Source organism: Protopterus annectens, chromosome 5.part0 (genome assembly GCF_019279795.1).
Source record: "Protopterus annectens isolate FY-2018-M chromosome 5.part0, PAN1.0, whole genome shotgun sequence".
In the NCBI taxonomy this organism is placed as follows: Eukaryota; Metazoa; Chordata; order Ceratodontiformes; family Protopteridae; genus Protopterus; species Protopterus annectens.
In genome coordinates this window covers 1,014,771,433-1,014,798,840 of record NC_056735.1, presented here as the reverse complement: position 1 = coordinate 1,014,798,840, position 27,408 = coordinate 1,014,771,433, and positions in this window count along the sequence as shown.

Here is a 27,408-nt window from a genome sequence, read left to right as displayed (position 1 = left end):
TAAGATATTCTTCCATGGCTAAGATATGCATACAGAGAATAGAACGTCTCTGTGGCTATTGTGTGAGTAATTTGAGCATGCAAGTTATTAATCTTTGGAATGTAAGAGCTTAGCTGGACTGTACCATTTGAGGAGATTGACAATAGATGGAAATTTCGATCGAAGGTATAATATGTTCTAAACTATGTGCAGTTGAAACTATTTAAGAAGATGCTGAAGTTCATCCCAGTTTAATTTTCACAAGCTATATATTGGTTAGATATGTTACATGTATTTGTAGCAAAACTGGCAATCATACTGCAGCACTGTTCAGACTTACTGAATTGAGGTGATAGTAAGTTACTGAGGATGGAAGAACCGTACAGTAGACTAGGTAGCAGAAAGGAATTTGCTGTAGTGATACAGCTTTTATTAGCAAAACGAGACCTAATTTGACAGTAGAGACCCATATATAATGAAGAGTTTTTTTAGATGCTATAGTGGATTTCCTGATCAAACATCAGTAGGACTTGAACTTTTTTATAATACACTGCTAACCCCCAAAATGCTCTCATCAGTTTTGTAGTTCCTGAAAAAGCCCACTTTCTTACCGTTTCATTCTTTTCTTTTCTTTTTGGTTTCAATAATTCACCTTCCAATGACAGAGCTGATGTGTTTAATCTCTGCCTTACCTACCTTACACTTAGAGGTACTGAGGGTTAGTAGTTCATGCTTTATGGAGTCTAGTACACCCAGCACCTTAGCTAAATATGAGTGCCAAATCTCCGAGTATATATCAGTATCATTAATGCAGCCTAGATAGTTCAGAGCTTCAAGACTTCATTTAATCTTTGGAGGGTTGTTGGGGCATCATGTAACCCAAAATGAAGAATTTTATACTAGAATAACCCCTTTGGTTTGAGAATGCTTTTCACTGAGTTTCAGCTGTTAAAGGGATTAGATTTTAACCTTTCACCAGATCCAATGTGTTCACCAACCCTTCTAATTACTTTCTGTTAACCCAACAACTCTAGGTATAGGACAGCTATCAAATTTTGAAATTATGTTCATCTTCCTAAAATTATTACAGAAAATGATTGTCCAATTGTGTTTTGGGAAAGATACTATTGAACTGTTCCTCACTTTTGGAATCATCAAATACCTTTAGCCGAAACATTCTTCTCATTTCTTCTTGCACCATGTTTTTTGTGATTCTAGTATTTGCTAGGATTTAAGTTACCTTCTCTCTTGGAGTACTCTCATTATGGTGTTTAATGAAATTTGTTTTGCCATGTATTTCTGAAAATGCATTTTCTTTGATGAAATAAATTATTTATTTTTTCTGTTAATAACAGTGCATTATCTATATACCCTGCAGGCACAAAGGTCAATTTTCTTTCTTTACCATGTTCACTAGTCTTTGTTGTTAAACTACCGACATTTGTACTGCCTTCAAATGTTTCAGAACATCAATAATGTATATCTGTTTTGGATCTCTGTCTTACTAATCTATCTGATTCTGTAGCTTACCTCATGTATTCTCTCTGTTATTTCCAGTGGACGCTACCATTCAGCCAAATACTTGTTTTTTCACAAGGAGAACAAAATCACCCCTTGATCTAAAGGTTTAAATTACCTCCTCCTTACATTTCTATTTCACAGCCCTTGCTTAGTAGCTTTATCTCTTTCCTTGTGATCCCCTAGTATGGGATCATACATTTTCAGCCTGTTCTACAAGCTGGTATGGAGATGCATGAATTTTTTAAATACAGTTTTCTTTTATTTCTCCTAATTTCCCCTGCTGCTATCTAATAATCTATGAGGGTATCTGCCTGGAATATAATAACTGAAAAGGATAAACCCATTGTAGACTCATGGAAATCCACTTATAATAAATGTTAGATAGGGTATTAATATATTCCTGGATTTTACCAATAACATAACTATGTATATTCCAATACAAATACCACTACAGTGATACACATTGGAATTAAAGGATTTTTTGAGCTAGGATGAGGGGCTGTTTTGTGGCATGTAGGGCCTCCAACACATACATTTTCAACTTCATTAATTTTTCTCAGGATAATGAAATCCTTGCTCGGGTATGTGTTTTGGTGTTATCCATTACTAGGTGTCACCATAGCTCATGGATATGTGTTAATGCTAGTTTTCTAAGTTACTTCACCACTGATAGTTGGTCTACTGCTTTTTACTTAACCATGCCTACTCTGTGTAACAATTAATTTTGCTACAATAATTATGAGTGAAAAGTAGAGCATCTTATTTAGCTAGTTCAACTACAACATTAGCTATATTTTCCCTTGTTCAGCTGAAGATGCCATCTTCTAACTATACCATTTTGAAAGTTAAATCAGCCTACTTGAATGTCATCTAACTCAATGGTTTACTCAAGGTCAGTGTATTGTAATTCAAAAAAGCTTGAAGAAAGTAACATTGAATAACACACAGGAAAAACACTGAAATAAATATACCTACTTTGCTTTTTTGCAGTGGGTCAAACCCCCCATGTACCTCCATACTTCTGCTAATTATGTATGCCAGTTCTGAGATTACATCACAGTGTGGAGGAGCAATACCCCAGTCCTCAATGTGCCTCAATCCTGCACAATGACAGTCCCATTTTGTTTGATGCCTTTGGGTTTGATATTGTACCGCTTCCTCAAATGAGTGTTCATCTATATAATGGGAACCCATCCGGTAACCTCAGTGTCTAACTCTTCAGAAAGAAATGAAAACTCATAGATAGCAGTATTCTCTAATGTCATTTGGTTTCCCTACTTTATCTACATTTTCTTGTCTATTTTATTTATGAACATGATTCACAGAGCCCTATTCGATGAATAAATTTATGATTATATGCCTATATGACAGAAAGTTTTGATCTTTAATATACAATTAAAAGCCATTTGAAGAATGTTTTCTTTGACAATTAACCATAAACACTGCCGTGCAGCCCTGATATGGATAAAGGCAGTAATGAGTGAATGAATGTAAGAAAAAAAAGATCCTTCATTCCCATACTGTCTACTTTATCCTAAACATGACAGAACTATGACCCTGTTAGGATATAGACTGTAAAGTGTGATTGGATGTGAAGTAAGTGCAAGAGATAAGCAGCCCAGTGTGACTAATCTTAGTGGTTGCCTAAGTTTTTCAAGAGTAAAAGATTCCAATTTATGGGGCAGGTTTCTCTTTCGGCGAGTTTTATAAACACTGGCAGGATACCATATATCATAATTCTGGTGATTTAATTTCATATTTCATACCACCAGAGTATCATATATAATATATATGTTGAATTTGCTCCATATCTTATACTGACAAGACACCAAGCACCATAAATATACATATTTTTGTCCTGGCTCTCGAAACAATATTTGATCATTTTTGGTAACTCACTAAGGATCAAGATTGTTTCATAATGTCAGTCATTACAGTTTCATGTTTTTTTATTAATGTTAAACAAATGTATATTCATGCAAAACCTGTTCTATTAATTTTGTTTTAAGTAAATTAGACTAATGTTTAAAAATTGTTCCTGATTTGAAGAACGTGTCCTCCCATTAGTTTTTCCTTTGTCTAGAATGTTTGAGCAAAGAAGTATGGAGGTATCTCCCACAATCTGAATTTTAAAAGTCCATGTTCCATTCTGTTTCTGAGTGAAAGGGTCTGACATATATTCATTAAGATCATTCATTAAGATTTCTTTTTGCAAATGTCCGTGATAAATAAAACTGGATCATATAAATTAGTGAAAAGAACTTTATTTGTATTCAGAAAGAAGCAGCTATTGTCAATGCTATAAAGTTCCTATATGAAGCAGAAAGTAACAGATCCATATTTTGCCATTTGGTTTACACTATGTGAAGTAGTGTTCCACATTTTGGAGACAAAAGGTTAAGATGACAGTTATTTGAATGCATTACCATGTGACTGTGTACGCCCCACTTTTTTTTTTTTTTTTGCTGGGACTGTCTGCAGGAAGATGATTTATTGCTGCTGTTTGCTCATTATTCTGGCTTTGCAGTACTAATGAGGTTTGTGTGAAGCAGCATAGAATAACCTAATGCAGTACTACTGTTTGTATGGAACTCAGCGGAAATGCATAATATTGCCATCGTTTTTTTATTAGAATTTGACATCTGTAGAGTATACACAAGGATTTATAATTGTTGGAAGAAGCGGGAACTGTCTGTGGATAAAAGTATAAAACTCTTGTGTTTACTCAGTTTACATAGTCATTGGTACTGCTTTGCAGGGCAATTGCACATTTATATGAATAAACTGTCTTTGCAGAGAAAGTGCACATTTATATGAAGTAAGATGGAATACTTTGTTGTGATTATGGCTGTCTGTGCAAAACAAACTTGAATTACTGTAACCTTTATTGCTATCATTTTTTTACCATAGTCAGACATCTGAAGTGTACACAGACAGTAATGTAGTTGTAATTGATGGGAACTGAGGCCATAGTGAGTAGCAGTAATTTACTGCTACTGTTGTTTGATTACTGTTAAAAAGTACTCACTGATCTGGTGTGGCACTTGCAGTGTGGTGTGGCACTTGTAGTGTCACACAGTGCATTGTGTTTGTGAAATCGGTGTAAAAATAGTATTGCTATGGTTGTTGCTTGTCTGTATTTAAGAGTAACACGTTTGCTAGAATTATTTTTAATTTCCACTAAAAACATCAGCATTGCCATTATGCCCTTGTACGTCTGCCTGTGTGTATATGAGTTTATGAGTGTGTGTTTGCGTGTGTGAGGGAGGGTGGTGGTTGCAATATATTTAAGTGTAGGACATTTAGTCATAATTTTTTTTTAATCACCATCACAAAGATTAGTCTTGCACATGATAAGTGGCTATCTTTGTTGTTTTTTCATGAGGATGATGTGTGTGAAGACAACCATTCAATAGCATAGTGGTACAGTAAGTAAAGTTGCCAAGTCATGGTGCTTAGCTATGGATAAGTTCTTTGCAGTGGCCTTTTCTGTGTGAGCTCTGCATGCTTTCCTTGTCTCTGTATTACTTACATGCTGTGGTTTTATCCAGCATCCATAAATACATGCCATAGATTAACTAGAATTCCTCCAATTTCAGTGCGTGCAGGTGTGTGCATGTGTGTGTGTGTTTGTGTGTGTGTGTGTGTGTGTGTGTGTGTGTGTGTGTGTGTGTGTGTGTGTGTGTGTGTGTGTGTGTGTGTGTGTGTGTTTGTGTGTGTATGTGAGTGTGTGTAAAATATCACTGATTTTTAAGAGCCGGCACACGTGATAATTCTAGGCACATACATAACTCTTCTGGGCTGTAGTAAAAATGTAGTTAACGCATCATTATTTTTCAAAAATGAGTCATAAAATGCATCATGGAACATCCAGTCCCTTTGAGTTTCTAGGACCCTGCTGCTACTCTTACACTAGGCTGTATAAATGAATGTTGATATGGTGTTACTGGGGACCTCTGTCCCACCTATTATAAAAACAGCCTTGCTAAGATGTGTGCACAGATGGTTGCTGTAGCTTGTGTTGGGGGGCTCGAGATGGTGTGATCATTAATTAGTTTTTGTTTGGACAAGATTTCTGGTTTATGCAGAGATGTTTGTCATGCCTTGTGTCAGAGCTGGTTATAGTGTATCATAATTTCTTTAACATTCTTCACAAACCACAGAAGTGTACACAAAAGGTCACTATTCACAGGTTCATAGGTGTTTACTATTCTAATGACCACAAGGGCCTTTTACAGCCTAGCCATGCATCCCAAATCTCTGACAAGTTCAGGTCCCCTTGATAATTGTAAGTAGAGGTTTGGAAGATTAAACATTTACAAGTAGGGGGCCTGGGAGATGAACCATTTACAGGCTGCCTGTGTCCACTAAAGGCATACATGCCATACCAGGGATGAATTTCCTGTTCACCTTGAATAGGGTTAGAGAGGAATTCTGCTTCACATGGATGGGGAGTCTGTTCCAGAGATGGGGTAGTCTTTGGGATACATACCTGTATGTCCAGCAAGTCCTATTTATATCACAGGCAGGGTTTAAGTTTTTAGAATGTGTGATTCTGGTGCTGTTTGTTTTGTGGATATGCAGGAGGTTCATCAGAGTGGGGTCTGACAATGCACTGTATGCCAAGGGTAGATCTCCCACCTCAACATCCTGTAGGAGACAGAATCCAAGGATAGTGCCTTGAGGCAGTTTTCATAGCATACTTTAATTGCACCCTGTATTCTTTTAGTGCGGAATCTCTATTGAAGTTCCAGTTGTTGGATATGCCTCCTTAGGAACATACCAAAGGGGGCATTGTAGTCAATGACAGGTCTGAAAAATGCCAAATACAGTGGAATGATGACTTCCTTAGACCTAGATCCCATACCTTTGTTTATACACTGAGCAACATAGAATGATTTCCTCACTACTGTAGATATGTGATGTTGAAAGGCTAGATTACTGTGTATGTATGGCCCTAAGTCCCTGATTGCTGGGTCAACTCTAAGGGGTGTGTTGCCAATATGATAGTTACAAGTGGTGGATAACTTCCTGAAGGATACTATTATGGATTTCTTGGCATTTAGTTTAAGTCCATGGCTTTGACACCAGTTGTTATTTGTGTAGGTGTGGGATTCAGTGACATTTCCTAATTTGCAATCATCTGCAAATTTAGCCAGCCAGAGGACATTGACATTGACCTTTCAGAGAAGTAAATGCCAAATAGGAGGAGTCCCAGGACCAATCCCTGAGGGACTCCACTTATGACTGGCCTCTTTCAAGAGGTGGACTTCCCATTACTAACTTCCTGGGTCCAGTCTGTGAGCCAGTTGCCTATCTATTGGGTGACATAAGGGTTTGTACCTAACCTACTGAGATTGTCAACAATGCCTGAGTGGGGTATTGTGACAAATGCCTTGGCAAGTTCAATGCAGGCAGTGTAAACCATTTTACTCTCAACCACTGCTTTGGTGACCTTCTCAAAGAAATCCACCAGGTTGAATTGGCGTGACCTGCACTTGATGAAACCAAAGTGGGTTGGGTCCAGTTTTGGGAGATTTACTGTATCATTATTGATCATTTCTGTAGAGCATAGTGAGTTATGTGTATTTAAGAAGCATAGCAAGTGAAGAATGTGCATGTATAAATAGCAGGCACATGTTGTACCTAGTGACATTTTGAAAGTGCAGCCAGAGAGTAAGCATGCGAGAATGAATGTAGCTAATCTGTATATAAGTTACCTGAGTAAAAGTTAATAGCTATGATCATAATGTATTTGTGCATAATAAAGCTGCTTGAATAGAACCCAGAAAGACTCATCTATTACATCCTGACTAGATAAGTGACATGGTGCCAGAACTGGGATTCCAAAGACTGATATTCAGAGCCATGAGTTGTAGAGATAACAGTGAAGGAAAACTAAGAGAAATGAGTGCAAAAAGAGCCAGAAAAGAACCAAAAGTAATGAAAACTTGCACGAACAGTTTACTTTATAAAAAAAAATTATAAAACAGAGCATTACAACAGCACAAACCACATTATTAAACAAACTAGAGGCACAAAAGGTTTATTAATTAAGCAAAATGTTTAAGATTAAGATATTTGACAAAACGAGTATGTTTAAAGCAAAATGAATGTGTTTAAAGCAAAACAGGCATGTTTAGAGCAAAACGAGCACATGAAAAGTACAAAGAACATGAAAAGAGATTAAATGAGCAAAACAAATGTAATAAGGGTAAAAAGGGCACATTAAGCATAAATAAAGCAAGATGACTACATGCATTTTGGCAAAGTGCTGTCTTTTGGCATAACTATGACTTCATTTTGTATCAAGAGCATAACTAGAGTGATTCGAAGTATCTCAAAGTGTGTAAAAGTGCTTACAGTGTGCACTTATTACCATGCAAGTATTCTGAAGAGTTCATTTGTGTGCAAAATGCAACTATTTCATAAAGCACAGTCAAAGTGCAGCCATTTTGAAAAGTTTTTTGTGCTGGGTGTGTCTGTTCGCAAAGTACTGCCATTATAGAGTGTTTCTTACACTGTAAAGAATTATCTAGCAAAGTACTGCCATTTTGGAAAGTTTCAGTGTACCATTTACTGTTTATTCGCAAAGTGCAGTTACTTTAAAATCTTTCTTGCTCTGAGCTTCTTCAGCCCAGTTTACTCCCACAGTTCAGTTATTTGAAATGTTTCTTAAAATGATGATAAATGACTTTTACTGCACCACAATTTCGAGAATGTTACAGTGCCCAAGAGACTTATTCACAAAGTTCGGTTATTCAGAGGCTTGTTGTGCCATTGAGCAAAGTTACAAATACTAGCATAAATTTCTGGCATATGTCTATGTGTGTGTATTCATGCATATTTGCAAAAACCTTCAGTGGTATGTGTTAATACAGCACATGGATTTCAAAAGCCCTCACCACTTGGATCTGATCAGAATATTTCAGAAAAGTGGAAAATATTTGAGCAAGAGTATGATATTTTTATAAAAAAACAGCTTATTCTGACAAAGAAGCACACACCAGAGCATTCATTTTGCTAAACCTAGCAAGGTTAGAGGTCATTGAAAGACAGCGTTCATCTGTGTATGCACCAGCAATATATGAGGCAGAAGGTGAAAATTGTCAAATTGTTGTACAGGCTGAACCAGCAGAAGACTCTGAGTGTTTGAAGCGCAAATTCAAAGAAATGTGCAACCCCCAGACAAATATTACATTAGAGAGGCATTTGTTTTACACAAGAGATCAGAAACCAGGGGAAACTTTCGCAGCTTATATTACTGAGCTGAGGAACAAAGGTAAAATGTGTTGGTTTGGCGAATTATAAGATAAGTTAATAAAGGACAGGATTGTGTGGTATTAATAGTCCTGCTGTAAGAAAGAGTTTGCTTCATAACAGTGATTTAACATTGAGTAAAGCCATTGAGATTTGTCAAATCCACCAAGTTACAGAAAGACACACAAGTGCATCTCTGATGGCTTAGTGGTTAACTGCTGTGGATGTAGTGTATAGGGTCCTGGGTTCAGGACCTGTAAGGGCTGGTTATTTTTATACCTCAAATGGCTTAGTGGTAAATCAATGTGGCTATGGTGTGCAGGGTCCTGGTTTCAAGACTTGCAAGGGCTGATTATTTCAGGGGCACAGGAAATTAACTTTGTTGGGTGGAGTAAGCCAGGGAACTTTGTTGGCTAGGCTTACTTAGGCCCTTGGGCTGATAGCCTAGTACCTAGCTATGAACCTAAGCATGCTTGCAAGTGACAAGTTCATGTTTTCAACAGGCTCCAGAGCAAATATAGATGGCATGCAACACATGGCAAACAGAAGCAAGCCTAAGAACATGTCAGCCACAGACTTTGCTGGTTCACCAGGGAAAGTGTATAGTTTTCCAGCAAGTTCTAAGAAAGGAGAATTCTCAGTGCAGTACAAGTGTGAGTCAGCAAAACCCAACTCCAGCTTCATTTTTGACTTTTGCAATTGTGGTGCCAATCATGAGTCTAAAAAAGAGAAATACTTAGCATTTGGTCAGCAACGCCACAAGTATAAAAAATGGAACCATTTTCAAATGCTTTGCAAATCAAGTAGGCATCACATGGTTATAAAGAAGGATCACTCAAAAAACAAATTGATCAAGTAAACTCTAACTGTACTTTCTATGTAGATGGTGTAGCAGTAATTGGTGAATTCGTTGGTAAGGAAAAAAGGGTTTTGTACATTCCAGATCAATGGTAAATCCACCAAGCTTAAAGCAGACACGGGTTCAAAGTGTAATGTTATGTCAGCAGACACATTTGCAAGGGAGAACTAATGATCAACTCAATGTGGCTATTAGTGCGAAGCTTGTTACTTATGGAGGTGAAGAAATTTAAACCGAAGGCTCAGTAGTGTTTTCATGTTATTTGGCCAAGAACTGTTATCGTTTGTTGTTCTATGTAGTTAAAAGACTTCTGCAGTCATTAGTGGGTCTCAAAGACAGTTTGAGAATGCCTCACAGCAAGAGATTCTCTGGTTCAATCCTCGGCTGAGGTGCCTTCTGTGTGGAGTCTGCATGTCCTCCCTGTGGTTGCGTGGGTTTCCTCCAGGTGCTCCGGTTTCCTCCTACATCCCAAAGACATGCTGTAGGTGGATTGGACAATCTAACTTGGTCCTAGGCATGAGTGTGTGCAAGTGTGTGCCTTCTGTGGAAGGTGTGGTGCCGGTCTGGCAACTCGACATCGTAAAAACTCCACTGCCAATCATGAGTAGACAGGTGATCCGCTGTGGTCACCCTTAACCAGGAAAAGCCAAAAGAAGAAGAAGAGACAGTTTGAGAATGAATTTACTTTCTTTTAACAAAGACATTCATCATATAAGTGCATATCCTAATTCCAATGTTTCTAAAGCCATTTTCTCAGAGTATGCTGATGTTTTCGATGATAAGTTGGGCAAACTTCCAGTTGTGTATTTTATGAATTAGACCCAGAGATCAGTCCAGTATTCAGACCAGTGAGAAAAGTTCCTAAAGCTATGCAAGATAAAGTCAAAGCTCAGTTGGATGAAATGGTGCAGCAAGGTGTAATTTGTCCAGTTACAGAACCAACTGAATGAGTGTCATCCATGGTAGCAGCCCGCAAGAAAGGCTCAGACAAAATCAGAATATGTATTGACCCAAGAGAGTTGAACAAAGCATTAAAGAGACTGCATCATCCAATACATACAGTTGAAGAGGTTGCAGCCCTAATACAAAATGCCACTGATTTTTCTGTCTTGTTTGCAAAAAGTTCATTTTGGCAAGTGATGCTTGATTGCAAGTCCTCATTAATGACTACTTTTCGTACCACGTTAGGCAGATATAGACTTCTGAGGATGACATTTGGAATAAATTTTGCAAGTGAAGTCTTCCAGCGTGCAATGGAGCAAATTTTTTCAGGTTATCCTTGTGCCATAATAGTAGATGATTTATTGGTTGGAGGCAATGGAGAAGCAGAGCATGACAGAAATATTAAGAGAGTTCTAGACAGAGCATGTGAAGTGAACTTAAACCTCAATCTTCTAAAGTGCAAATTCAGGCTACCAGAAGTTACATATGTAGGGCATTTATTTACCTGTGCTGGCTTAATACCAGATCCTTCTAAGCAAGCAGCTATCATTGAGATGTCAGCACCAGAAAATATTCAAGCTCTACACCGTTTCCTTGGCATGGTTAACTATCTAGGCAAGTTTACCAGACTTCAGTGAGTTTACATCACCCTTAAAAGAGCTAATGCTCAAAAATGTTTCATGGTCTTGGTTGGAACAGCACCAATAAACATTTGAAGACCTTAAGCAGAAAATTGCCACCCCACCTACATTAAGATACTATGATGTCACTAAACCAGTTACTCTTTCCTGTGATGCTTCAAAATTTGGTCTTGGTGCAGTTATTCTTCAGGAAGGTAGACCAGTAGCCTATGCATCTAGAGCACTTACACAAACTGAGATGCAGCATGCTCAGATTGAAAAAGAACTTTTGGCAATAGTATTTGCATGTTCTAAGTTTCATGATTATATATATGGTCAAGCTACTCAGACTGAAACTGATCACTAACCTCTAGTTATTATTCTAAAGAAGCCTATGCATTCATCTCCAGTGAGAGTACAAAGAATGATGCTCAAATTGCAAAAGTACAACTTCATAATGGTCTATACAAAAGGCAAATTTTTGTATCTTGGCTGATATCATATCCGTATTGCCCAGAAATACAATGGAACAGCTTGTTACAGAGAATTTTGACTTGAACGTAATGGCAGTATGTAATTTTTCTAACATGAGACTTGAAGAGCTGAGAGATCATACAAAGACTGATCCAGTTTTGCAAAAGCTCAACCACTACATTAATGTTGGATGACCATCAAAGCAATCTAAAGTTCCACCTGAAGTGCAACCGTTTTCCTTTCACAGATGAGATGTTGATGGAAGATAACATTATTTTCAAAGGTCCTAAACTTGTTGTTCCTGCTTTCTTACAACATGAATATATCCAGATTTTGCATCATGGTCACCCAGTTTCCGACTCTACCAAAAGAAGGGCAAGCGAACTAGTATTTTTGGCCTTCACTAGTGAAAGCCATTGATAAAGTACTTTCTTCTTGTTCAGTATGCAATAGTACTAAACTACATTTGCAAAGAGAACCACTTCAGATAAGTCAAGTTCCTGAACTGCCTTGGTCAACAGTAGACACTGACATATTCGAGTGGAACAATCAGCATTACTTAGTATTGGTAGACTCTGCAACAGGAAGGGCATCCAGCATAAAATTTTGCCAAATCATACATGCAGACAACAGTACAGATATACATAACGGATCAGTCGAGGCCCGGGTTAACAACGACCGCCACCAGTACTGTTGGCCAACAGGGTGCTGGCAGAAATTGGGCTACTGTTGGCTGAAGGAGGAGAAGAGGGGGAAGGCATGCCCAAAGGTAGGTAAAGGCTAGGACTGTGATAGTGAGGGTCAGAACTTTGAATGTTGGCAGTATGACTGGTATAGGGAGAGAGCTAGCTGGTATGTTGGACCGAAGGAAGTTTGGTATATTGTGTGTGCAAGAGACCAGATGGAAGGGGAGAAAGTCTAGGTGTATTGGAGGCAGTTTCAAATTGTTTTATCATGGTGTGGATGGAAGGAGAAATGGTGTAGGCATTATCCTGAAGGAACAGTATGCTAAAAGTGTTTTGGAGGTGAAAAGTGTGTTGGATAGAGTAATTTTTATGAAGCTGGAAATTGATGGTGTAATGATGAATGTTGTTAGTGCATATGCTCCACAAGTTGGGTGTACGATGGATGAGAAAGAAAAAATTTGGAGTGAGTTGGATGAAGTGGTGATGACTGTACCCAAGGATGAGAGACTGGTGATTGGTGCAGAGTTCAATCGGCATGTTGGTGAAGGGAACAGACGGGATGAGGAAGTGATGGGTAGGTATGGTGTTAAGCAAAGGAATGCAGAAGGTCAGACAGTAGTGTATTTTGCAAAAAGGATGGACATGGCTGTGATGAATACGTATTTTAACAAGAGAGAGGAGCATAGGGTGACATACAAGAGTGGAGGAAGATGCACACAGGTGGATTATATCTTATGTAGAAGGACCAGTCTGAAGGAGATTGGAGACTGTAAAGTGGTGTCAGGGGAAAGTGTAGTTAGGCAGCATAGGATGGTGGTTTGTAGGATGACACTGGTGATCAAGAAGAGGAGGATGAGTGTGAGGGCAGCACCAAGGATCAAATGGTAGAAATTGAAAAAGGGTAACTGTGAGGTGATGTTCAGGGAAGAGTTAAGACAGGCACTGGGTGGCAGTGAAGAGTTTCCAAATAGCTGGGAAACTACAGCAGTGCTAGTAAGAGAGATGGCTAGAAAGGTACTTGGTGTGACATCTGGAAAGAAGAAGAAGGACAAGAAGACCTGGTGGTGGAATGAAGAAGTACAGGAGAGTATATAGAGAAAGAGGTTGGTGAAGAAGAAGTGGGATTGTCAGAGATGAAGAAAGTAGACAAGAGTATAAGGAAATGAGGTGCATGGCAAAGAGAGAGGTGGCGGAGGCTAAGGATAAGGAATATGAAGAGTTGTATAAAAGGTTGGACACTAAGGAGGGAGAAAAGGACCTGTACCGATTGGCTAGACAGAGGGACCGAGCTAGTAAAGATGTGCAGCAGGTAAAGGTGATAAAGAATAATGAGGGAAATGTACTCGCAAGTGAGGAGAGTGTGTTGAACAGATGAAAAGAGTACTTTGAAAGGCTGATGAATGAAGAGAATGAAAGGGAGAGAAGGTTGGATGATGTGCGGATAGTGAATCATGAAGTGCAGTGGATTAACAAGGAGGAAGTAAGGATAGCTATGAAGAGGATGAAGAACAGAAAGGCTGTTGGTCAAGATGACATACCTGTGGAAGAATGGAGGCGTTTAGGTGAAATGGCAGTGGAGTTTTTAACTAGATTGTTTAATAAAATCTTGGAAAGTGAGAGGATGCCTGAGGAATGGAGAAAAAGTGTTTTGGTACCGATTTTTAAGAATAAGGCTGATGTGCAAAGCTGTAGTAACTACAGAGGGATTAAATTGATCAGTCACAGCATGAAGTTATGGGAAAGAGTAGTGGAAGCTAGGTTAAGAAGGGAGGTGATGATTAGTGATCAGCAGTATGGTTTCATGCCAGGAAAGAGCCCTACAGATGCGATGTTTGCTCTGAGAGTGTTGATGGAGAAGTACAGAGAAGGTCAGAAGGAGTTGCATTGTGTCTTTGCAGATTTAGACAGGGTGCCTAGAGAGGAGTCGTGGTATTGTATGAGGAAGTTGGGAGTGTCAGAGAAGTATGTAAGAATGGTACAAGATATGTACGAGGGTATTGTGACAGCGGTGAGGTCTTTGGTGGGAGTCACGGATGCGTTTAAGGTGGAGATGGGATTACATCAAGGATCAGCTCTGAGCCCTTTCTTATTTGCAATGGTGATGGACAGGTTGACAGATGAGATCAGACAGGAGTCCCTGTGGACTATGATGTTTGCAGATGACATTGTGATCTGTAGTGAGAGTAGGGAACAGGTGGAAGAGACTCTGGAGAGGTGGAGATATGCTCTAGAGAGAAGAGGAATGAAGGTCAGCAAGACTAAGGCAGAATTTATGTGTGTGAATGAGAGGGAGCATAGAGGAATGGTGAGGATGCAGGGAGTAGAGGTGGCGAAGGTGAATGAGTTTAAGTACTTGGGATCAACAGTTCAGAGTAATGGTGAGTGTGGAAGAGAGGTGAATAAGAGAGTACAGGAAGGATGGAGTGGATGGAGAAGAGTGTCAGGAGTGATTTGTGACAGATGAGTACCAGTAAGAGTGAAAGGGAAGGTCTACAAGAGGGTAGTGAGACCAGCTTTGTTATATGGGTTGGAGACAGTGGCATTGACAAAAAGGCAGGAGTCGGAGCTTGACGTAGCAGAGTTGAAGATGTTAAGATTTGCACTGGGTTTGACAAGGATGGACAGGATTAGGAATAAGTATATTATAGGGTCATCCCAGGTTGGAAGGTTTGGAGACAAAGCCAGAGAGGCAAGATTACGTTAGTTTGGACATGTGCTGAGGAGGGATGCAGAGTATATTGGGAAAAAGATGCTAAGGATGAAGCTGCCGGGTAACAGGAAAAGAGGAAGGCCTAAGATAAGGTTTATGGATGTGGTGAGAGAGGACATGCAGGTGGTTGGTGTGACAGAGCAAGATGTAGAGGACAGGAAGAAATGGAAACAGTTGATCTGCTGTGGCGACCCCTAACGGGAGCAGCCAAAAGAAGAAGAAGAAGAAGAAGGTAGACTCTTATTCAAACTGGTTTAAGATTGACTTACTACCTAATCTAACATCCACTACTTTTATTACCAAATTAAAACATCATTTCTCAGTCCATGGTAGTCCACATAATATTATTTTTGAAAATGGTACTCCATTTATTAGTCAGTTATTTCAGAAATTTGCAAGAGAATGGGACTTTGTACATGTTACTAGTAGTTCAGAATATCCAATAGTCAAATGGACTAGCTGAACGTGCAGTGCAGAGTGCAAAGCAATTATTTGAAAGGTCAAAGCATGACAATACTGATGTCTTTTTGAATCTGCTTAATCTCAGAAACATAGCCTGTGACGATACACTTGGCTGGCCTGCTTAGAGACTTTTATCCAGGCAAACCAGGTCAACATTGCCTATTAGTTCCAGTTTATTGAGGCCTAATGTTGAAAACAACAGAACCATCAGAGCCCAATTGTTTAAGCAGCATTCTATCCAGAAGTCCAATTATGATAAACTGAGCAGATTTCTTCATCCATTGAAAGAAGAAAAGACAGTGAGGATACAAACGGAGAAAGGTTTCGACCAGATTGTTCAAGTAACAGGTGTATGTACTGAGCCAAGATCCTACTTCATAGAATCCGAGGGTGTGGAGTACAGGAGAAATTGCAGACATCTCCTTCCTGTACCAGACTTGTTATTGCAGAATTGTTCCTGTGATATAGACTCTAGATCTCAGAGCAATCCAGACATTGTACCTGTTCCAGAATGTGTCGTACCATCTGATTGCAGTCTTGACAATGTTCGTGATATTCCTAAGGTTCAATATTCAGCAGAGACACTTCCAGTTGCTAAGTCTAATTCCCAGCTTTATATCACATGATATGGTTGCACATCCAGACCTGGTGTGAGATACATGGGAACCTGGACATACGTGTATACATGTACATAGTTCTGTATAATGCATGACAAAAAAGCTGTTTGCATTATTTGCATGTAATTGATATCCTCCACATCGCATGATCTAATTCTCAAAGAGTGAGGAAGTAGAGCATAGTGTGTGATGTGTCTTTAAGAAGCATAGCAAGTGAAGAATGTGCATGTATAAATAGCAGGCACATGTTGTACCTAGTGACATTTTGAAAGTGCAGCCAGAGAGCAAGCATGTGAGAATGAATGTAGCTAATCTGTATATAAGTTACCTGAGTAAAAGTTAATAGCTATGATCGTAATGTATTTGTGCATAATAAAGCTGCTTGAATATTACCCATAAAGACTTGTCTATTACATCCTGACTAGATGAGCAACAATTTCCATGATAATTCTTTCCACGGTTTTGCATATGAGACTAGTGAACCTTATGGATCTGTAGTTTCCTGTGTCTCTAGATGTCCCACTTGAGTTGGGGCGGGGGACAGTGAAGTCATTGTTTATTTACTTTTCTTACAGACTTCAGTGGAGCAAAAAAAGGATCTCTATAGTTTGTGTAGGTGAAGTGTACTCTCTAGGAGCAACAATGTGTAGTACATTATAGGAATCATTATTTTTCACTTTCTTTACAAACATCAGACACATATATTGGTAGCTATCTTGGGGTACTGGTACGAAGACATATTGTTGCATACTGTTTATATATATATATATATATATATATATATATATATATATATATATATATATATATATATATATATATATACATACATGTCTGGCAGTGATAGAATACAGTAACTTAGTTCAGCCTTTTTGTTATTTCTTTTTTTTTCTCCGCCTAATATCAAGTGGGAATAAAGAAGATTGCTCCCTTTAGGGGTAGGGTTAAGGCAGAATGTTGTGTGTATGACACTTGAAATATAGGACTGTGGCCAGTTGTGCCTTTGCTTTATTCCCAAATATCAGAAGGCTGCAAAGATGGTAATTATCTGAGGGGGTAGGTAAGCAGTATTCCCTAAAAGCATTAATGTATCTTCAAATCATTTGTCTTCTCAATTTATTGTGAGCTTCTATTTTTTCAAGTGTGAAAACTATGCTTTGACCAAAACTTACTTCTACTTTTAGATAAAAAAATAAGACTAAATATCTTACTCGTGATTCTTGTTAAGGCCATCACTGTATTAAAATGTAGGACAGATGTTCCAAAATGCAACACAGTGCATCTATAATCACAAAACACCTGTGAGCTAGTAGCCCTGAGACCCCAAGCTTTACTCAGTTGTTTCCTACTGAGTTACTGCTGAGCAGCTATGGTAATTTAGAATGTGCTAAAATGGTGCAAGGAAAAGCAGAGGCAAACCGTAACAATGAATTTCTTTTCCTGGTCATGATTTTTGTTCAGGCCATCACTGGATGAAAATAATGTTTAAAAACAACTTTAAAATGCACCTGGGAGCATTTGTAAAAACATAGCTGCTTAAAGAAGCTGAAGATTAAGACAGAATTATTGAAAAGAAAGAAAAGAAACAAAGTAAATTTTTATGCTATGAGGAGGCTAGGATAAGCGAAAGCAGGAGAATTATACTGGCAATGTGTTGTGGGAGAAGCAGTAGGCAGTGAGAGGTGGCATGAATTCCTTCGCATAAGACACCATTTCAACTGAGGCAGGCCAGTAAAATGAGGTTGTTGTAATGTAATATCATCACAAATACATGCATGTCAATTTAATTGTTACTCTGTGGAATAAGCCATCTTGGTTTAGTAAGAGCATTATAACTACAGTTCAGTCTATTCTTACTAATTTTAAAGCTTTCTTGCATGAGTTAAAATATTGTGTAGGAGGGGGGAGTAAGGAGTGGATGATTGTTAGACTACAATGCTGGAGGGGAGTCCCAACTTGAAACTTGCTCTGTCATTTAGGTGGGATGAGTCATTTTAAGTGGGTCCTAATTATTGATTTCTAAGCATGCATTTTCTGAATGGTCAGATACATGCTTAGGAATCATTGTGTTTTAGAAGGAAATTTACATGAAAAGGAGAGTCGGAAGAAAGATTACACAAGATAATATGTTTTCACATGATCACCAGTTTGAATTTGATAGAATGAATGCGTGAGTGAAATTATAGACATATGCAGTCAACACTACAATTTCAATAGTTTATTCATTTACAAAATAGGGTGCATATGTCAAGACTAAAAATTGTCCCATAGAAATAAAACCTCTGTACTGTACTGTTAAATGACTTAAATTTGTTATTGAAAAGTACAGTAGAGAATAGAGCTTTAGTTATACCAATGAATATAAATCTGGAACTTCATTTATTAGACTTTTACTACCAGCAGCCCTTATGAATGAAAATAGTGGATGAATGAATGAAGCTGTAAATCTACAGTCAGTGTATGAACTTCATCCAGTGTCTTAGCTCATAAAATCTTAAAGAGATACCATACAATTTTACACAGGCAAGTCAAGACGGTATTAATCACAGTAAAACATTTTTTCAGAAATGCTGATGTTCATCATATTGATTGCTGCTGCAGTAGCCAAAGCTATATGGGTTATATCCTGCACAGGATATAATAGCCTGACAACTTCCAAAGGTCCATGGCACCTTCCATACACCCAAACCATCAGTCACCTTGAGATGAGCTGACTATAAAGACAAGTTTGGGTGTCAATCCTTTCCAAGCTTTCCTGATGAAAAACATTATACTCCTCTGATGCTTTCATGGATAGAAGGTCAGCTTGTGCTGTTCCTTTGCAAAGGTAGATAAGTTCCCTTTTAGAAAAAAAAATGTCCATTTAAAAAATGTTTGTTTATTAATACTTTCATGTTCAGAAAAGTTATTTCAAAGTTAGGAGTTTGTGTTTTAATGGGCTGTCACAATACTGTATTGTACTTTTAAAAGAGAACACTTTTTGATGTCAGTTTAAAAGTTGTTGGCAGTGATTGAAACTGATGTTTCCTGTGGAATGTTTATGGGAAAAAGTGACAATTAAAGATTTTAACTTTTATTTGCTTTTGCTTCTTGTTTTCCCATTGGAAACAGGCATAATTTCTGGCTTGACCAGTGTTCAAAGCTGACAAAATAGAAGCTTACAATGAACTGAAAAGACAAATATTTGCAAAGATACATAAAATGCTGGTCTCACTGTCAGTCCTTCTTCTAGTGACAAAAAGAAAAAAGTTAAGCAAATAGCCTCTGCTACCACAGCAGGCTAGCAGTTTACCTCAGCTGCAGGTGGGTGACCCAGTTTTTGCATTTGTTGCACCTTAGATCATTCATCTTTCACCCTGGATCTCTGGTTTACACCTACACACACTATGGAGTAGGGTTTAATCATGTCTTCTCCAGCTGCTGAGGTCCCCTCAATGAGCAAATGAGAGCCATTCTTGTTGGTCCTTGGAGATGGTACATGGAAGACTTCCTTATTTTGTTAGAAGGCTGTGTTCATCCGTGAGGAAGCTGCTTCTGCCATTCACAATATTGTTGGCCCCATGTTTCTGTCAAAAACAGAGAACTAAATATGTAAAAACTCCTCCTCAAATTTCTTTAGACAATGATAGTTTACCGGGTCTGGCTCAGGGTTAATTCAGGCTATTGACAGTTTTTGGTTAAAGAAAGAAGGATACTTCTTTTCCTGAAGAGATTCAAGATGTTGAATTTGGATAAGAAGATAAAGGGAAAGATGCAGAGTTTTCTCCTCAGGTTTCTAATTCAGACTCAGAGGACAGCTTATTTTCTGTTTCTTCCTGTATTTTTTTTTCTTTCACCAAGACTGTTTCCAGAATGTGCCAGTTTTTTCAGTGGGAGAACACCAAGGTTTGTCAGTCCTTCAAAATACTATCAGCTGTTTCAGAAGGAATTTACAGAATCTTCACTCATTCCTCTAGTTCTATCATCTTTGGAAGATGTGTATCTGCTGTCTGCAATGTTTCTCATAGTCAGCCAGTTCCCCCTACAAAGACAGATAGGATATATAAGGTTCCTCAATCCTTTAAGTCTTATACACTCTTCTCAAACCTGATCCAGCAGTTATAGCTTTAGTTAAACCTCCTTCTGCCAAACATTTCATTAATTTAAATCCTAGAACCAACAACAAATGCACTGGATAGAATAGCAACCTCGGGTTCTGTCGGAAACCGGTAAGTGTAGTGATACTAATACCACAATAATTCTACAGTTCTCTCAATCCAAAGCCATGTGCCTTAAATATTTATTGTGAAACATGTTAAATCAAGCTGTTAAGCCAACGCTTTTATCCTACAGCAAATGTATACAGGCTTCTTCAGAACAAATTGAAAAGTTTTCCCCTATATCATTTCCTTAAAATAATGAGGTCTGTACCATGTGATTTAAAATAAGCCAATCATGACTACTTAACAACATGAACACAACTACAATAACAATAACAAAAAATGCATATATTTTAAAGACATCTTGAAAAGGCAACAACCATCTAGTATACTTGTAGAAAATATAAAATATAAATTTAAAGAGTCAGTTAATTTAAAAAAGATAATTGAGAAAAATTACTAAATTGAAGCTTAACTTGCAACTATGCATGTTGCAAATATAATAAATAAACATAATGTGGAAACAACAACACCACTGCAGTAACAGATGTTCTATCCATGGCAACAGTTTTTCAAAACTGGCTTTTGGCCAATTTTTCTCTGATCGTGAGTGGTTTATTTTCTTCAGCATACAATGACTCTTCTAGTCTGGCTGAATTAATCAAAACTTTGGAGAAAAAACTTTTAAGTTGTATGGCTTATGGTATGATGACCTTTATTTTCATAAGTGTTTGAAGGCTAAAGTAGTTCCTAAAGGACTAAGATATTTAAAATTTCCTAATGGGACACTTACAGAGTCACTGTTTTACAACAAACTTGTGGACATGTTTAAAAACAAGAACTGGAGCTTTTAGGTTTGATGATAACAAAAAAAAAAACACTTGCAGCTTATTGAAGAACTCATAAGAAACATTAATGACTTAAATAAAAAATGAGGAGTTGCGGTTTAGTTTTTACAAGGATGATTATGATCAATGATTTGGTAGAGATGACCAATATTGCACCAAGTTGAAGATTAGGAAAAATAAGAAGCTCATTAGGCATATCAACCTATACAAAAAGGTGTAGCTTACTCCTGTATTGGGAACAACAGGATGGAATTAGTACCACTTTGAAAAATAAACCAAATCAGCAGAGTGTAATGGTATTCTTGCAACAATTGATGGTTGCCATCGTTTGGTGCACCCTAGCTTGGAATGTGACCCTCCTGTAGGTGATGTAACTTTAAGATTTCCAGTCCATTTAGGGTCCCCACTATCCTTCAGGTCAGACAGGATTCCAAACAGGAAACCCCAGAACGAGGCTGACAGCCCCAGGGAGAGGTTGGATTATCCAGAGATGGAAGAATTCCATCACAGGCAATCAAACAAAAGGGGAAGGGGCAGAATCAGGGAGTTTACTCAATGAATTATCAAGATCATTTTGCATACAGTATCATTAGGTTTAATGATGGCATAGTGTCAACTAAGAATTTATTTAAGGTCTTTAATTACACTACCCTTACAATTACCGATGAACACTTTTCCATTTTTTAAAACATTTTCACATTTGTTCCCAAGACAAGTTTTGAGCTTACCAATTTTCTAATTCAGTTGAAATTGCTTGCAAGAAAACACAGGGAATGAACAGTCACAATGTGCAGGATTTCCATAGAAAGGGCTGTTACATGCCCATTATGAACACCTTGGTGCAGACTTTATATCAGCATGTGATGCTGAATATTACCAGTACTACTCTTCCAGAGAAGCATTTAGGGCATGAAACTATTTTTTCTGATAGTGAGAAAAACTTGTTAAAGGAACTTAAAAATAACAAGGGACTGCATATTATGAAGCCTGACAATGGGGTGGCGGTGGGGGTTGTTCTTTACCAACATATTGATTATTTGGGATATATGTTTGACCTTCTGCATAGTTCTGGAACTTACTTTGTTCCCTCTTGAAATAAAGCTAACATTGCATATAGGGTCATTGATTATTATTTTGAGGATACATTATCACAAGGACAGGTTCCACCAAATATGCTTAATTTTTTGAGGAATTCAACACCAATTATCTCATCCTTGTTTGGTATCCCAAAAATACACAAAAGAATCAAAAAGCTGCCTATTGTTGCAGCTCATAGATCCAAAACATATCCATTTCCCTTGGTGATTGACAGATTTTTAAGCCATTAAATTAACAGGCTAGATACATGCTACATGATTCCTGGGACTTTTGGGGAGGATAAAGCAAGAACTGTATGGGGATGGGTTAATTTTTGTAACTATCAATGTGGTGGACCTGTTCTCATGTATCCTACAAAGATGTTGGCTTGGAGTTTTTCCATGAAGCACTGCTCACATGTGATTTTTTTGTCAACTGTAGATATGAGGTTAGTAGTGGAATTTAAACAACATTTTATTTTTTGAGAGACATGGGTTGCAATGATGGCTACATGTTTCCCTGTTTTTGCTAACTTGGTAATGCTTGCATGGGAGAGAAAATCTGTATTTCCCTCTGGCTTTTCTAAATTTTGCAAACAATACCTCAGGTTTTTGGATGATATCTTTATTTTGTGGGATAACAAGGAGGGTGATGTGGCCCAATTTGTCCAGTACTTAGAATCAGCTATACAGTTTTTAAGGTTTACCTACTTCATGGATTGTAGGAGAATTAACTATTTAGATGCTACTATTACCAAGGAAAATGGTAAATTTATTATGATTCTTTATTAAACACCTACCTTTTCCAACTCGTACCTACACTTTACAAGTCAACGCCCCTATACAGAAAAGTGTAGTTTAATAAAATGTCAATTCATGAGATTAGCAAGGAGGTATCAAAATTTGAGATATTCTGTAATGAAAAGAAGGTTTTGGAGAATATGTTTATTCACAGATGATACCTACCTTCACTTGTTAAAGTTAGTGGGGAAATTTCAAGTTGTTGGGGTAAAAAATATTTACCTCTCCTAGGTATTGGTTTAAAAGAACATGCTTGGGAGAAGGCCAACATCTGGTTCTAGATTGCAGAATTAAATTTTTCATCAGAAGGCACTTGTGTCGAATTATGTCTCAGGTTTGAAATGGGTCAAGAAAACTATTAAGAAAAATTGGTTTATGTTTAAAACAAACCCTAGTTTTATTGAAATCTTGGGGAATGAACCACACTTCATGTACAGAAGGGCTAAGAATATCAAAGGATTTGTGGAGGTTAGCCCTATGATGTATCACAAAGTTATAGTGTGAAACATGACTGTTACGTATTCAGCCTGTAACCAGAGTTAAGTTATCAATGAAGATGAACATTTTCTTTTTGGCAAAAAGTTAAGGTCAATTATGAAAACTGTTAGGGGTAATTGTGATACTAACGGTGTTATATATCTGGCAAAATGTTCTACCTGCACTGCTTTTTATGTATGCAAAACTGAGTGGGCACTTAGGAAGCACACTTACAAGCACAGCTAATTTATTTTGACTAAAATTGTGACCAATGACCTTTGTAGACACTCTGACAATGCAAAGGTTTGTTAAATTTGTTTTTGTTTTCTTAGAAAAAGTCAAACCTAACCCTAGTGTGGGCACCTGGGAGAACAAAACTGAGTACAAGCAGAATCTCTGGCAACTGAGATTATGTGTAACAGTTCCATTGGGCTTGAATGATTATATATCATTGGTACCTGTCTTTAAAACAGAAAGCAGGAGAACTGAAAACTTAGAGAAATGTAGTCCACACAATGTGATTTTTTTTCACATTATGCATATTTAGTATATTTGCAACATGTATAACTGCAAATTTGCAGTCAGCTATGTCGGGTAACTCAATTAACGTTTTAAATTAAACCCGGGATTCATGAAGCTCGGCGCAAGGCCGACATTTGGCTTTAGCTGACCATGTGGCACGTAGATGGCACAGCAGTGCCAAATGCATATTAATGAAGGCACGCTGCCGCCACAGCCATGTGCATAGGAAATGAGTGCAAGTGCATAGGGCATGTCGAAGTGCCACACGGAGGCGTGGAAATGTCAGCTGTCGATGTGCAACCTAAAATGCTTGAATATAACAATTTGCCTGCAATAGTAATCACACCTGTCAGTGTCCATGGATACTGAAATGCATGCAAAGCATGCAAGACAGTTCTTGTGAACACAAAATTAAGAAGCAAACACAAATGCATGGCAGGGAATATCGAGTCTCCATCCCTCGAACAAATGACATTGAAAACCGTGTGCCCGTATTCTAACGCAGTGCAGATAGTTATACAAAGTTGAAGTGAGACGCATCATGTTAGCACGCCGCTAATAGCTACGTCTAGCCCAATGGTCAGGGTTTCCAGCTGTCCCACATTGTTTGGGATAGTACACAGCTGGGCAGATGTGTCCATACCAAAACCATGATAAATGTAAATATCTAGCGACCGTATGACAGAATTATATCCCACATCACATGTAATAGTCACATACAATAGGTATGTCCTTATGTAACATACCACATGTAACAAGAAATAGAATAAGCAGGAAAATGAAACAAAAGGAGCATATAAACTGCTACAACAATAAGCTAACATGTAGGCAGAAAGGAAAAGTATTATCCGTAGTGCTGATCGTGGGTATGTGTTGTCCTGTAAAATCAGATTTGTGTCGGGAATATATCCCATCCTGGACATATGAAAAGGTGGCACCCTACCAATGGTCAGAGCAGTCGGGAAAAATCTGCCCATATGCGGTCCAAGCCGTACTTGTCAGGATGTGTCACAGTTGAACGGGTATTACCCGGGTGTACCAACCATGTCATGAAAGTTAAGTATGGGTGTGTACCTCTGTGCATGATGTACAGCATGTGGAAGGTGAAACATGCTAGAGTAGTCCACACAACTATACAGGTACCTGACATATGTAGTGTATGCAATGTGTTCCCTTGACCGTGTCATGGGCCTTTAACCAAAGAAGTGATGGATGGAGTGCCAGGAATATGTGTGTGGTTGGGATGGGTAATGGTATAATCCACAAAGGTGAGACTGTGTTGGATGCAGAATAGGTGAACTGGAGGTGTATGAGGGAGCAGCGGGTGAATCAGAAAGAAACAAAAAGAACAAGTATACACATCTGCAATACAACCTGACAGGCCATACGGTAGAACACAATCACACAAACATATGAATATTAAAATGTGCGATACAAATGTATAGAAACGTCAACGGCACATACCCACAGAATGGTCTGGATGGAACCGGCCTATCCAAATGCAACACACCTGGATGCATAATTGAATACCCATCATCCCCTCCACAGCACACAACCTGCCCCCATACCTGAAAGTCCACCAAATCCAGCCATACCTGGCCTACTAGCTTGGCTCTGCCATATTTACACATAGTGACCACTACTCATATGTAGTAGGCAGTGTCACCCTAAGCAGTGTCAGGATTGCAAACTATGTATCACTTGCATGTAAAACCCTAACACATTTTCATAAAGCCAAAAGAATGGACGGTATTGGTCTTGTTCAATTTTTGGATATCTCACATGGGATAAGTAACCTGTGTAAACATCAAAATGGGTATCACGACATGATGTCCAGTCCTGTAGACATCCGGACACAAGTTGAATGTGCAGTAGTGGTACATGAGACTGTCCAGCCCTAGGCGGTCATGCAGAACCTACTACCCAGGATCAAACACCTGCTCGTGACGCACATCTCCCCACATGAATAATCTAGAGAATATATTGTACACATTCGCATAGTGGCACTTGGAAATAGGGTGATTAAGGTGCTGACGTAAACAGGGTACCTCCTGCCCCACTGTGTGAGGGACAGTCACTGTTTGGGTAGGTGTGTCCTGACCAACAATGATACAATGGCAAATGTCCTGTGATTGTAGGAAATAATTATGTACCATACTTCATGTAACAGTTGCCTAAAGCAATCATGCCTGGATATAAAATATGTAATTCATACAAGAAACAGACTAAGCAATTAAATTGCTAAAGGAATAGGCTCTCAGCTAGGAAAATATTGAATGTTCTAAACCCTGCACTGACCATGGGTATGTGTTGGCCTAAAAATCTGGTGTCTCCAGAATATATCCCATCCTGTACATATGAAAATGTGGCAGCCCTACCAATGGTCAGAGCATTCTCACAATAACTGGCCAGCCTCTTAATCACTCACAAAGCCAGTGACCTTTGGAGGAAAGGTGTTGAATGAGAATAACTAATGACAAGAATTAAGAGTAATAGACACATTTAACTGCAGAAAATAAGTAGTAATACAAATCTGTCAACACGTTCCAAGTTAATAGTACTGATATTGTAGATGTGTCCGTGATTGTCCCTGATTTGTCATTGCCTTGTCCCTGTCACTGTTGACATTAGTCCCCGAGTATCACTGAGGTCTGTACACATATGTACACCAACCAACTGTCACATTTGTTGACAGGACTATTGCATACCTGTAGTGAATTCATAAGTGATGTCCAGAATAATATTCATCGTATATATGAATGAATGAAATAGTCAAATGTGAAGGGAAACACCAGTGGAACCCCCCCCCCCCACCCTGTATCATGTAATGGAACCACCCCCTACAATATATTATGTAGTGCTGACCTAATAATGTGGTCAGAGGTGCCCAAACCCCTGCGTCTGTAAATACAGGTAGAATGTTAAAATCGGACCAACTCTGTCCATGTGCTACATCTGACATTTGAACAGGTACAGGGCAGTTCCAGTCACCAGTCGGACAAGCCTAAACCCGGACCAGCACATGAACACCCTGACAATCAAACACGTATATGCCAGGACTATAAGCATTGGAGTTCGGAATATCCTAGGAGTGAGTAGACATGCAGCACGGGTCCAGAGCAGTAGGGAATAGGGAATGTCGCAAGTGTAGTACTGCGGTTTTCCCAGCAGGAGAAAGGATGCCTACTGTGTAAGTGAAGCGGTGAGGCATATGTCAGGGTAGCTATGAACCATGGGTATACATAGAAATGAGGCAGAACACCAATAGTGTAGTGGTTAGAGCATCCGCCTAACGTAAAGGCATTCCCGGTTCAAGTACGACTATAGCACATATCAATTTATTGTGTAATGAATGCCTCTGTGCTGTAAAGCCAAAATTTAAACATATAAAGGTGAACGCGTGTTTCGCATGGGG